Source organism: Dasypus novemcinctus, chromosome 6 (genome assembly GCF_030445035.2).
Source record: "Dasypus novemcinctus isolate mDasNov1 chromosome 6, mDasNov1.1.hap2, whole genome shotgun sequence".
NCBI classification, from domain to species: Eukaryota; Metazoa; Chordata; class Mammalia; order Cingulata; family Dasypodidae; genus Dasypus; species Dasypus novemcinctus.
Genome location: NC_080678.1, coordinates 55,502,894 through 55,516,881, shown reverse-complemented (window position 1 = coordinate 55,516,881; position 13,988 = coordinate 55,502,894). Strand labels below are relative to the sequence as shown.

At 37.4% G+C, this 13,988-nt stretch overlaps 1 non-coding gene across 1 annotated transcript; it reads left to right on the top strand.

Annotated features, from left to right (window-relative positions):
* Positions 1-10,326: 10,326 nt before the first annotated feature.
* LOC111765605 (U1 spliceosomal RNA) lies at positions 10,327-10,490 on the top strand. Its single transcript, XR_002797898.2, has one exon. It is a non-coding gene; the product is annotated as a U1 spliceosomal RNA (small nuclear RNA).
* Positions 10,491-13,988: the final 3,498 nt, after the last annotated feature.

Here is a 13,988-nt window from a genome sequence, read left to right as displayed (position 1 = left end):
ATAAGCCTTGCTAGTCCTCATAAACTATATAACTTTAGATTTTTGCATTTAATTTGAGTGGCATAAAATAATTCTCCCAAATATATAATTAGTATTGGAATGTTTAAGGTAATTTGAGATTAACTATACAAGCTAATTTATTAGATATGCAATGATTGTTTAAGTACTTGTGAAGAAGTTGATAGAAGTACAAATTTGCAGAGTCTGGGTTTTGAAGTATTTAACCAGAAAATTGTCCATAATAATTATAGATGCATTTTCAAAGATTTAAAGAATTTAATTTGCTAAGTTTATATATAGTTTAGTATGTTTAAATTGAGATGGCTGAACTTTAAAATCAAAGCCTCCCACTTGAAGTATTTGTAATTTTATATAATATTTAATCTATAAATTTATGATTGACACAGATTATAAATAATTTTGGAAAACTAGGTTTCTAATACTTTTTCCTTTAATAACTTGAACATTAATTAAAAATCCTAACAGCTGTAAACAGGTTGTTTAAACTTGAAAGCTCTCTTATGAAGAATAAAATTATTACCCATATGAAAGAGACTAAAGTTCCAACTTAGTAAGTAAAGGGATCCCAAGTCAGAACCTATCACAATTGGAATCAAAGTAATAGCTGATATATCTAGGGGATTTGAATCTCTGGACTGACAATATGATAGCCAGGCCCTGAGCCTCAACAGACTTCAGCTCCTACACTCTGATTTATTGGACTTACCCTATTCAGCTAACATGGAGTGAAGAATGTCAACCACCACACCATGGAGCCTAGAGTGCCTACAGCTGAAAGCAAGAGGATTGCATCCAATATCCATGTGGAATCTAAGCCCCCTCTTGACATAGATGTGGAATGGACACAACCAGGCCAAGGTCCACAGGGAGGAGGAATACAGTAAGGATTAGAGTGGACTTACTGATATTCTATTCATGAACTATTGTGGTTAATAATCGAGAAAATGTGGCATTGGTGTGGAAAAAGTGGCCATGGTGGCTGCTGGGTGCAGGGAATGGGAGGAAGAGATGAGATGTGGAGGCACTCTCGGGACTTGGAGTTGTCCTGGGTGGTGCTCCAGGGACAATTGCCGGACATTATATGTCCTCCCATGGCCCACTGGATGGAACGTGAGAGAGTGTGGGCTATGGTGTGGAACACGGGACATGGGGTGCAGTGATGCCCGGAGATGTACTCACCAGATGCAATGGATGTGTCATGATGATAGGGGAGAGTGTTACTGTGGGGGGAGTGGTGGGGTGGGAACGGTGGGGGTGAATGGGGACCTCATATTTTTTGAATGTAATATTTTTTAAAAAATGAATAAATTGAGTAGAATTTGGAAAAAAAAAAGTAATAGTTGATATGACAGTATTAAACTTTCCCATATTGGAGAAATAATTGAATTTGCAGGATTAGCAGTGTTCAAAGCAAGAACAAATTTTATAAATTAAAAGGATGAGCATCTAGACAGGAGGAAAACTTTTACCAACTAAAAAACGATAGAAGATCAGGCTCCCCTCATCAACACTAAATGCTACACACAATGGAAAGAAAAATAATGCTGGACACATTTTATTCCCAGGTAAATTGTCTTTTACCTAGGACAGTAATATAAAGATAGTTTGAGTGATTTTGCAAGAACTCAAAAAATACAGAAACTATATACATTTCTGTTTTATTTTGCGAAAGGCTGCCAAGGCAATATGCTGGAAATGGGTTGACTTTTGCAATGGAGATGTATTAGCTTATAAGCTTACAATTTTAAGGCTGAGTTCATTGGGCAATGTTTTTCTCCCTGAGGACTGGCTTGCTGGTGGTCTTGTATTCCTCTCTCATCTGGCAAGACACAGGGCAAGGCACATGACGAGTCTGCTGGTCTCTGCCTTCTCCTCCAGGCCCAGCTGCTTTCTGCTCCGCCTGTGACTTCCTTTCAGCTTCTGAGCATTTCTGTCTGTGCAGCCTCCTCAGCCAATTCCAGTTTATAAAGGACTCTAGTGAGAGGATTAAGACTCACCCTGGGCTACCTGAAGTAATCTAATCAATTGGCCCTTAACTGAATGTAATCTCTTCAACGTTCACAATAGCTTCACATGCACAGGAATAGACCCATTTAAGAACTTTTTTTTCTGGGGTCTGCAAAAGACTCAAACTACCAGAGCAGTTTAAAGATGGAATTTTAATGGCAAGGAGAAGATTCAAACTGATAGTACTCAAGAATGGAAATGTAAGGATATAAATGAATTGCAGGTCTTTTCTTCCTCATTAGTTTAAAACTGATTTTCATTTTGGATTTTGATGGCCAATGCTATGCATGTCTCCTACTGATGCTTCTCTTTTGCTTCTGCTTTATTCTCATGTTTCCTGCCTCACATTCATCATCCCATTGATCAGATGGAATTTATTATCATTTTTTGAGAAACTTTATAATAACCCTGTGGATATGTTCTGTTAAGTAGCTGCATGTTAACCATGGCTTAGCTCAATACCCTTAGACATTGGTTTGTATGAATCACACAAAGAAAAATGAATAGAGTAACAATAACTGTTTTCTTTGTCAAGAACTTTTAAAATTATTTCTTTATAATAAAAACATTATATTAAATTATTTGTTATTGCTCACCCTATTCCTCTTTTTAATCGGGAATAAATGAATAAACCATTCAAAAGCCAATTTTTTTTTTCATGAAGCCCTTTTTCATATTATTTTCCTTTGAGGATCAGAGAATGTGATAAGTAATCTTAAATTATCAGTCCAGTCCCTAAATATACATATAAAAGCTATAAAGTAATATATTAAAATGTTACCTCTGAGTGATGAATTCTGTGTGATTTTAACTTTTTATGCATTTTTGTATTATTTAAATTTTCTCTAATAATCATATATTACTTTTATAATAGGAATAAATTAACATTTAAAAAATTATTGTATACAATGTTCTAAATACTATATGAGATAGTTACTTGTAGGTTTTAAAAAAATGTTTGGCAGGAGCTAAATAAAAGTGCTCCCACTGGCCAAAGCTGGAAGAATTAGAGCAACAAGTAAAGCAGTACTGAGTTATAACTCAAATATAAAATAAACATCAGTCCATACCGATAATTGAATACACTCATAAATCAGCAATAAGGGATAAATCTTCCATTTGGAAAATTTTCAGATAGATACTCTACCTTCAAGGAGGGAGAATGTAACTCTGTATTCTAAGTGTAGGTTGTACTGTAACTTTCTCCCAGAGAGTGCAGTATGGAAAGGGGGATAAAAGAGTAGCTTTATAGTGGTCAAACCAGACAAACACTACCTCAGCCAGGTGATCAAGGTCAACATCAACAGTCATAGTACAAACCTTTCTTATGATGTCATGAAAATGGTACTTCCTTCCCCAAACCCATAACCACAGCCTAATCATGTGAAAAAGATAAAAAACCCCAAATGAGGGACATGCAACAAAATATCTGAGCAGTATTACTCAAAACCATCAAGGTCATTAATAAAACTAGGAATGTCTGAGAAACTGTCCCAGCCAAGGGACGCCAAGGAGACATGACAACTAAATTTAAGGTAGCATCCTGAATGGGATCCTGGAACAGAATAAGGACATTAGGTAAAAATTAAGGAAATGTGAATAAAATATGAACCTTGATAATAACAATGTATCAGTATTTGTTCTTTAATTATCACAGATGAGTCACTCTCATATAAGATGTTAATAATAGATGAAACTGGGTGTGAGAGTATATGGGAAGTTTCTGCATTATTTTCACAAGTTCTCTGTAAATCTAAACTCCTAAAAAAAAGTCTGTTTTTTTAAAGTCTCCACTACCTTCCAAACACAAACCTTTCAAAAATGGAAATACATCCATCCATTTTTTTATAGAGTTTTAAAATTTTTTATTTATTTCTCTCCCCTTCCCTGACCCCCCCCCCCCCCCCAGTTGTCTGCTCACTGTGTCCATTCACTGTGTGTTCTTCTGTGTCCCCTTGTGTCAGGGGCACCCGGAATCTCTGTCTCTTTTTGTTCTGTCATCTTGCTATGTCAGCTCTGTGTGCAGCGCCATTTCTGGGCAGGCTGCACTTTCTTTTGCGCGGGGCAGCTCTCTTTATGGGGCACACTCCTTGTGCATGGGGCTCCCCTACGTGGGGGACACCCCTGCATGGCACAACACTCCATGCGCGCATTAGCACTGTGTATGGGCCAGCTTCACACAAGTCAAGGAGGCCCAGGGTTTGAACCTTGAACCTCCTATGTGGTAGGCAGATGCCCTATACGTTGGGCCAAATCTGCTTCCTGTCATCCATCGATTTGATGGAGGTCTAGGTCAAGCTGCTTAAACAGGAAAGGAAAATGCATGCTGTGATTTGATATTGACTCCCATACTTTTATGCAGCAAGTCTGTCACTTCATTTCTTGGGTTCTTAAAGGCTTTTCTGAACTTGAAATAGAAATGTCTCCATGAAGATGTATGCCTTATGTGTTTGGAAGCCTTAGAGGGAGATGGGGAAAAGGGATATCTAAGTATAGAACTATACTTATTTCTTCTTTTGTTCTCTAGATGGTATTTTACTTCTACAATAATTGGATTTGGTTCATCTACACTAGAGTCATGTATTCTCTTTTATATAAAAATAGTTTTGTGACTCTGTCCTGCTGATGAGTGAAGGTTTTTCACCTTCCTCCTCTTGGGTGTGTTGGATTTAACTCATCCTGGACTTTGCTTCATTACTGATGCTGGGACAGTTGTATGTAGTTGTGAGCAGTGTTCCTGATGCCAAGAATTTGGGAGTACTGTAACTAGCAAAAAAGCTTGTTTCTATTTTGAAAATTTTAAATGTAATATAATAAATATTCATGTAATTCCTGGCTAGGTATAATATATATTAGCAGCATGTCATATTCAGATTTCTTTTAATGAAAGAAATACTTTTTAAAAATGTACGTCAGGCAAAAAACACTATAAAAATACGAAAAAATTCCATTCTAAGGACTTATTATTTTGCCTTAAATCAAATAGGAAGTAAAGATTTACAGCTTCAGGGAAAGAATAATGACTATTACAGTATAAAACTAAAAGAAATGGGGTTTTAATGGAAATCCGTAATTTTAAGAGGAGGGGGAAATATCACACAGGTTTCCTCTTAGAGTTTCAGGAAATAATTAACTTCAAAAGAATACAGAAATACTGAAACACAGCCTTGGGTCTACCCTTCCTGGAAAAACACAAATATGCACACACACACACTAATTTACCCCGTGATTTTTCTTCCAGGAACTTCCAAAATCACCGAGAGGTCAAATTTACTTTGCATCTAATTCCTTTGGCTCTTACTGTCTAAACAGCCTTATCATTTACTGCCATATTCCTTAATCTAGACAGTTGAATGGTGTAATACATAACTTCCTAATGCTTTTACACTTTATCACTAATCATTTTATCATTTCATATCCTATCGCCCCAACAGAGTTGTGAATTCTTTAATAAGAACTTGTGTCTTCTTAACGATTTTGGAGATGCAATCAGTGATTTAGAAGTCATGCACATTATAGAACTTCAATAAATGCATAATCCTTGATTGAGTAAACTGGTACTTCTAACGTATGTAATCTGTATTTTTTTTTAACTTCCTGTATTAGCTCAGAGCATGTGTTCTCTTTTCATGAGAGCATTTCTAAATCCTATTAATATTTAAAAACCTAACTTCAGGCCGTACTTCTGTATGAAGCATTTTGAGGTGTTCCATGCTCTATCTGGGGACAGCTCTTACACTTTAATTTAGCTAGGGTATTGTAACTTATCTTTTCACATGTGTAAATTTTGTAACCACAGCACAAGCAAATTGACAACAAAAACCACAGTTAAGTCTGCCCTCTGAAGTCAAGACCTTGCCTGGAATCATGGTTCAGCTACTGACTCCATGCCTGGTAGATGCTCCATGAATGTTTGTAGAATAAATAAATAAATGACTTAAACCTTCTGAGTGTCAGTTTCTTCATCTATTACACATACGTAACAGCATCTGTCCTATAAGGATATTGTAAGACTAAAAGTCATAATGTATCCATAATGTATAAAATGTAATCATGTGTAATGTATCATGTTTACTCTACAACATAGGGTAGGCATGTTTCTGTCTTTGAGTTTCCCACAGATTTAGTATTTTTCTTAGTCGAGATTCATAAAACATCTTTTACTTTATCTTGGAAAGGAAATAAACTGAATTGATCTTTTATTCCTTCTTTCACTACAGCCCATTTATTTCCTTCATAAGACTTATCTCAATGTATATGTTGGGGGGGTAGTCACCATTTTTTTAAGGATTTTTCTCTAGATATTCAAATATACTGTATATTGTTTACCTCTATGTCTTCAGTACTTTGCATAGAGCCTAACAACCCACTTGGACCTTCTTCAGAAGATTGTAACTTTCAGGCTGTATAAATGTAGACTGCACTATGGGTCACTCATGTGGGTCACCTTCAGGACAAAAAGAAATACACTTTCTGTTCCCACACCACCCCCAATGGTGAGATAAGGAGAATGAATGATCCTTTCCTCTGTGGGGTTGTTGGAGGGACATTGGCAGGGATAGGTGGGAAATCCCTCCCAGGGGCTGGGAAGTATGTTGGCTCTTCAGGAAAGTCTATTAACTCCTTCAGGACAAAAGAATCCATTTCTCAAGGATCTTCTTAAGTGGGAGACTTTTAATATTACAGTGCATAAAAATATTTTAAAATGCAGATTTCCCATGCCCCACCAGCAGGGAAACTAATTTGTAAGGAATGGTGTCCAGAATCTGCATTTCACAGTCACAACTTCTCCCCACACATCTCTCATTATGTTGATTCAGACGGTCCTCCAACCCCAGTTCAGGAAAGATTGCCAGGCTACCAAAAATTGTCTTTTCCAAATTGTTCGACATCTTTCTTGCCAGGACCAGGTAAGTCAGAAAGCCACATGTGCATTATACCAATGGACAATTTTACGCCTCAGTTGATTGCTTTGGTGGTATCAATTCTAGTAAAACCAGAAACAATCAATAGATTTAGTCCCTCAGATACTCAGGAATTTAAAAGATGGACTTGAGACCACCTAACAACTAGGCCAAGTTTGGATAAGACACTTTAAGAATGCTCTGGGATATGCATAAGAACAACAGAACAATTAAGGATTTAAAACCATGGCATGTGGATAGGTTGAAAGATCTGAGGACTCCAAAGTCATAGGAAAGGGAGTTGACTTCAGACATCTGTAGCAGTGCTGTCCTGAAACGTTGCCGGAGTGAAGGTAAGGGGTAGAGGGTTGTGAGGAGGGAATTCATTCTTACTGGGAAACTTACTTTTCCCAGCAGATTTGCCCTGATCTATACCCTCATTACTCTGTGTACTCAGTTCAATGAGTTGTCTCACAAACATCACTGTGATCACTGTGGTATTAGTTTATGGCAAAAATAAATGTGATATAATGGTCAGAATTTGGTCAAGTCTCTGAAGATGAGAATAATGCTCTGGAGTAATATCAAATGGTCTATTTACTTTCTTCAATCTATTTCTGGATCTTTGCTCACTAAAACACCTTACCTCCTAATTCTCTACCTGGTAAAGGTATTATTAAATATTAGACAGCTCCTCTAGGAAACCTTCCCTGATTTCCAGACAGAGCTAAGTAAAACTGGGAAACAATTCTTCATGGGTCTCTTGTATTTCTTCACATCTTGTGAGCAAGGCACCAACTTTCCTTTTGTTCTTGGCTGTTTTTTCAAGGATGTTTATATAGCAAACAGCTTTGGAAAATATTTTTCCCTCTGAAGGAAAGGGAGGATTAGCTGTTGTCAAGTAAAAACATGTGGTGATCTACTGTTAAATTTCTTGGGGAAATGGTGTGGCGTTTTTAGGAAATATAAATAAGTTTGGGAGAAAGCTGGAACTCTAATAAAACCATATTCATGAAGAGACTCAATATTGTAAAACAGTCATTTCTCTCCAAACTGACCTATAGATTTGATGTGTGTGAGTGTATCTGTATGGAAATTGACAAGATGCTTCTAAAATTTATGTGAGAAATGCAAAGATGCAGAATAACTAAGACTATCCTGCAGAAGAAAAACAAAGCTGGATGGCTTACACTACTAGATAGCAAGTGTGGCAGTTTGAGATTATAAATTCAAAAGAGAGATTATGCTTGTAAACTGGTCTTTTCTTCTGGGTGTGATAATCCTTTGATTGTATTAGATTCAACTGAGATGTCTGTTTAAATTATGTTAAGATTAGGGCTTTGATTCAACCATGTTATTAGAGTGTGACTCAGCATTGAGTCCCAGACCCACTGGTGGACAGATTAAACAGACTCTCACATGGAAACAGAGACAGTGAGAAGGAGAACATAGAGGAATAGAGATAGCTCATTAGACATGGCAGAGGACCCAGGATGAGAGATGAGCCTGATAGTCTATATCTGACCTAGTGAAGAGAACATAGCAGCTGAGCCCAGGAAGAAAGAAGTCCCAGAAAGAGAGACAAGCCTTAAGCCAGGCTACAGCTGAGATTGAAAGAAGCTGGGACCATGGAGCCTTAAGGGGAAAGAGGAAGGCTGAACCCTTGCAGACATTGCCCACCATCTTGCATCAATAGCTGGCAACAGACTTTGAGTGAGAAAGTACCTCTTATGGTACCTTGAGCTGGCCTCTTTAGGGCCTTGTGACTGTAATCTTTTTCTCCAAATAAATACCCTTTATAAAATCCAACAGATTTCTGGTGCTTTGCATCGCACTGTTTTGGCTAATACAGCAAGACTTATTATAAAGCAGTTAAACAGTGTGATGGTTAAATTCATATGTCAACTTGGCCAGATTGTGGTGTCCATATGTGTGGTCAAGTAAGAACTAGTCTAATGATTACTGTGAGGATATTTCATGGACTTAAGCCATCAGTAAATTGATTGCATCTATGATTGATTACACTTACAATCAACTGAGAAGATTACCTTCAACAATGAGAGAGAGCTCATCCAACCAATTGAAGGCTTTAAAAGGAGAAGTGATGAATTTAGCAGTCAGAAGAGAGAATTTTCACTTCTACTTCAATCAGTCAGCTTCTCCTTGGGAATTCATTGAAACATATGAGTTTCAGCTTGCGGCCTGCCTTTCAGAATTTGGACTTGCCCATCCCCACACTCGTGTGGAACAACTCTTATAAAAATCTCATAATATTTACAGATACCTCATGTCCCTTCTGTTTCCCTAGAGAACCCTGACATATACAAATGGTTTCAGTATGGTACTGGTGCAAGAGTAGACAACTGGCCAATGGAACACAATAGAGAGTCCAGAAATGGACGTCTGCATAAATATGTATCACTTGAATTCTACAGTGTACTGACAGAATGGAAAGGATAAACTTTATAATAAATGATGCCAGTGAATATCTGTATGGAAAAAATATATCTTGACCCTTAGTTCTCACTGTAAACAAAACTAATTCTAGATGGACAAATGGTAGATCAAAATGTGACAGGTAAAAACAATAAAGAGTCTAGATTAAAACATGAAAGAATGTCTTTTAGATCTTGAGGTAGGTAAAGATTTCTCAAACAGTGTGTTAGTCAGCCAAAGGGGTCCCCAGAAATTGGTTGGATTTTATAAAGGGTTTTTATCTGCGGTAGAGGCTTACAGATACCAGGCCATAAAGCCATAAGTTACTTCCTTCAACAAAGACTATTTGGAAGCAAGATGGCTGCCGACATCTGCGAGGGTTCAGGCTTCCTGGGTTCCTGCATTCCTGGGGCTTGCTTTACTCTGGCTTCAAGGTTCCTTCCTTTCTGGGGCTGGCTTCTCTTTTTCTTTTACAAGGTCAGTTGTAGGCTATTAGATGAACTCTGGCTCTTTCCCCGGGGCTCTGGCTTAAGACTTCAGCATCAAACTCCAATATCAGAAACCCTTGCATCAAAAGCTCCAATTCTGTCCTTTGCTATGCCTTTTATCTGTGAGTCCCCATCCACCAATGGGTGGGGACTCGACTCCCTAATGACAGGCCCAATCAAAGCTCTAACCATAACTCAGTCATGCCCAGGTACAGATCAGATTACAAGTATAATTCAATATTTCTTTTTGGAACTCATCAATTGTATCAAACTGCTATAAATAGGATACACCAAAATGTATTAACCACAAAATAAATAAGAAGGTATATTGGACCATATTACAATTAAGAATGCCAGTTCATCAAAAGACACTGAGTCAGTGAAGACAAGCCAAAGAATGGGAGAGGATATTTGCAATCAGATATCCAGAAATGACTAATACCAAGAAAAAACCATATGTATACATATATACATTTACCTGGCAGGTAAGATACCATGATCTCTATGGTGGTTTTCCCAGGGTAAGGCTGATCCCTTGAACTAGAGATTTGCTGACCCCTGTGATTCCCCAACCTGGGGGAGACTCAGCTGCATAATTTGTGTTGGTGGGAGGTTGCATGCAGGCTTTCCCCCAAAGTCTCTGTTTCACAACAGAGTTTTTAAAAAAAGAATATATAAAATTTCATAGAAATGAATAGAAAGAAATTGGATAATGTAATAGAAAAAAGTGGGTAATAGCTATAAACAAACGTTTTACGAAAGGAGATATTCAAATGCCCAATCAACAGGAAAAGTTACTCCACTTTATAGGTTAGAGGGGAAATACCAATTAAAACCAATTTAAATACCATTTCACAGTTACATAAATGTATGAAATGAAAATATTCTCAAATGTTGGTGATATTGTGGATCAACCAAAATTCTTCCGCACTCATGGTATAAACACTTCGAAATACAATTTGATAGTATCTAGCAAAGCTGAACATAAGCATCACCTATGCATCAGTAATTTCATTTCTGAGTATATATCCAGGAGAAATGCATATCATATACCATGTACAAAAATGTGAATGGCAGGGCTATTTGTTATAGCTCCAAACTGAAACAACTCAAATGTTCATCAAGAGTAGAATGAATACCTAAATTATGGTTCATTCATAGAATGGAGTAAGTATACAGCAATAAAACACAACTACGTGGAACAGGGATGGCTTTCAAAACTATAATATTGAAAGAGAGAAGTCAGTTATACTGTATTATACAATTGGTATAAGTTCAAAAACAAAAAATAATCTATAGTGTTATATATTAGGATAGTGGTTATCCTTGGATGGTTAGTGCCTTAAGGGGTGGGAAGGTGCTAGTAATGCTTTATTTCTTGATTTGGGTCCTGGTTACACGGTGATACTCACCTATATGATTTCATTAAGCTGTGTTATACTATAATAACATGTTTAATCTAAGAAAAGTATCTAAAGAATCCATGTTACATCTACATCAAGTTACTTGGTGGAAGAGAGAGTCAGAATATAATTTTTTTTTTAAGTTTAAGGCAATTCTAGTTGCCAAAAAAGCAACTTGGCCTCAAACTCCTGTATCTGTTGAAGTATCAAAACCTAGGCAGGGCACAAATCCCAAACACTTTCTCCCTTCAAGTTTCCTGAGCTCTACCCTGGCTCTTCCATGGGAGCCCCTCTTGGTAGTTAACTGATCTTGGTTCTCCAGCCCTTGACTTCTTGCCTGACTCTAGCATGGCTCAGCTCCAATCTGTGCCTGAACTGCTATCTGCATTGACACATGGCTTCATCTCCTTGAATTACTGTGTGATTCTTGCCCTCACATCAACAGTCTCTGATAAGTTTATACCCTGGGTTGATAAAATAATCATTCAGATAAACCCTGGTTGGGAAAAGAAAGGAAAAAAGGAGATTTATTTTGTAGGCAACAGTATTTTTCTCTTTCCATTCTGGCTTTTTTTGGAGCAACCAGGAAAAATAAGCCATTTCTCCATCATAGCCGAAGACAATAAACAAGGGTTATAACCTGAAATGCCCTAAGGGACCAAGCAGATTTTTTTTTAAAATGACTATTTTTTAAAATGTACCTTCCTATTAAAAGAAAAACAGGGAAGAGGCCGTGGCTCAATCAGTTGGGCTCCTGTCTACCATATGGGAAGCCCTAGGTTCGTGTCCCAGGGCCTCCTTGTGAAGGGAAGCTTACCTGCGAGTGCCGCGGAGTGCTACCCAGGTCGCAAATGCCACAGAGAGCTGACTCAGCAAGCTGAAGCAACAAAAAGGGAAACAAGCAAAAATGCAGAGGAGTGCAATGAATGGACACAGAGAGCAGACAGCAAGCAAGCCACAAGGGGGTAGGGGAAATTAAAAACAATAAATACAGACACAGAAGAATGCACAGCCAATGGACACAGAGAGCAGACAGCATGCAAAAAGCCATTGGGGGGAGGAGGGGTGGGTTAAAAAAAAAGAAAAGAAAAATATATATTCTTTTTCTTTTCTTTTTTTTCTTTAAATATCCAGCTATCAGTCTAAGGTTATGGTGCAGAGAAAAATATGTTTAGTATAAAAAAAGTAATAGTGCAAATAAAATTATAAATGGCAGCTCCTCTTAGTATCAGGGATACAACTGGGAGGGACAGACATAAACTGTGGTAAATGTAGTGCTAATGCCTTGTCTAAAGAGTGTACTTGCTATTCTGCTCCACCTGTGTGATGCTGTGGAGAACTGTGGATGTAGAAGAAAAGTCAGAATCTATACTTTCAGGTGAAGTGCTCTGACTTGAACATTTTTATTGCAATTTTTTAAAAGACGGTGCAAGTCAATCAAAATATGGGGATGGATTTGACCCATTTTGGCCATTAATTTATAACCTCTCTTAAGAGCTAGTTGCATTTTCAAGATCCTTTCATCAGAGGAATTCCAGAGGAATAACTTCCAATGAACCAGAGATCCCCATGTGGAGACAAATCTTGGGCCAACCAAGGGAGAGTCAATGTTAACCACTTCTCAGATTCACAGACAGAACCAGTTATGTAGAAAATCCATTCTTTCACTCAACAAACATTTATTAAACAGTTACTCTCCTATCATGCTTTAATTGGGTTCAGTTTAAATTATTTAATTCTTCTCAAATGGACAACCAAATATAAGCAAGTTCATAAATCAAGAAAACATGTGGTCAAATGATAGGTCCTGACGTGAGATTCAGAAACCATGACTGCTCTCTGGGAAGACTTTTTGGCATCACTACATGGGTAGTGATGGAGTCTAGCAAGAAATTAAAAGACTCTGATCTTTCAATCCAAAGATTTATCATTTCTACTCAAATTCAAGATAAGAGAAGATAAGAAAAAGGTTACATAGACACAAGCAGTTAATAAATTAATTCAAGCAGAATGATGCTTGGAAGGGAAAAAAACAGGGCTAAGGTTCCTGAGAAATCTAAGAGGACTTACTTGCCAGTTGATTTTTGTTTTAAAGAGAAAGGCACATAGAATAAAAGATCCGCCTTTGTTTTGTTTGTTTTTTCTCCTTTCCCTAATAGGAGAATCGAGTTCACTGCTCATTTCTTATGTTATTGTCTCTGGGGCCTAGTTTTTCTTCAAATGCTCAGGCCAATCTTTAATAAATATTTTTCTTCTAAAAATATCCCCCGAAGAACTCACTATTAATTCTTTCAAATGACAGCAATTACCCTTTTATGCAACATCAGTTCTCAAAGCTACTCAGGGGCTTCCCAGAGGAGATGAAGAAGCTGCCAATTCAACCAGTTTTGAGTCCAGAGCCAAAGCAAATCCTTTCCTGGAACCAAAGTGCGTCTTTCTGAACTTTGTTTACAGAATTCAGTTCCTTCTCTCTTTAGTTCCAACAGAGCTTCTGAGGAAGAAAATGAACAGATTCTTTAGCAATTACAAAGTCAAAAAAAAATTACAAGGTCAAGGCAATGGGACAAAAGGGTCTTGTGGTCTGCTCCTTCTTATCAAAAGTTTGTGCAGATGAAAAAGGACTACCAAATTTCCTTATAATTAAAGTAGGAAAAATTGGTCCCGATTCAGAAAAACTCCTGGATTACATTTGACTTGCCTAGTCCCCATCCTCAACAGAAAGGAATGGA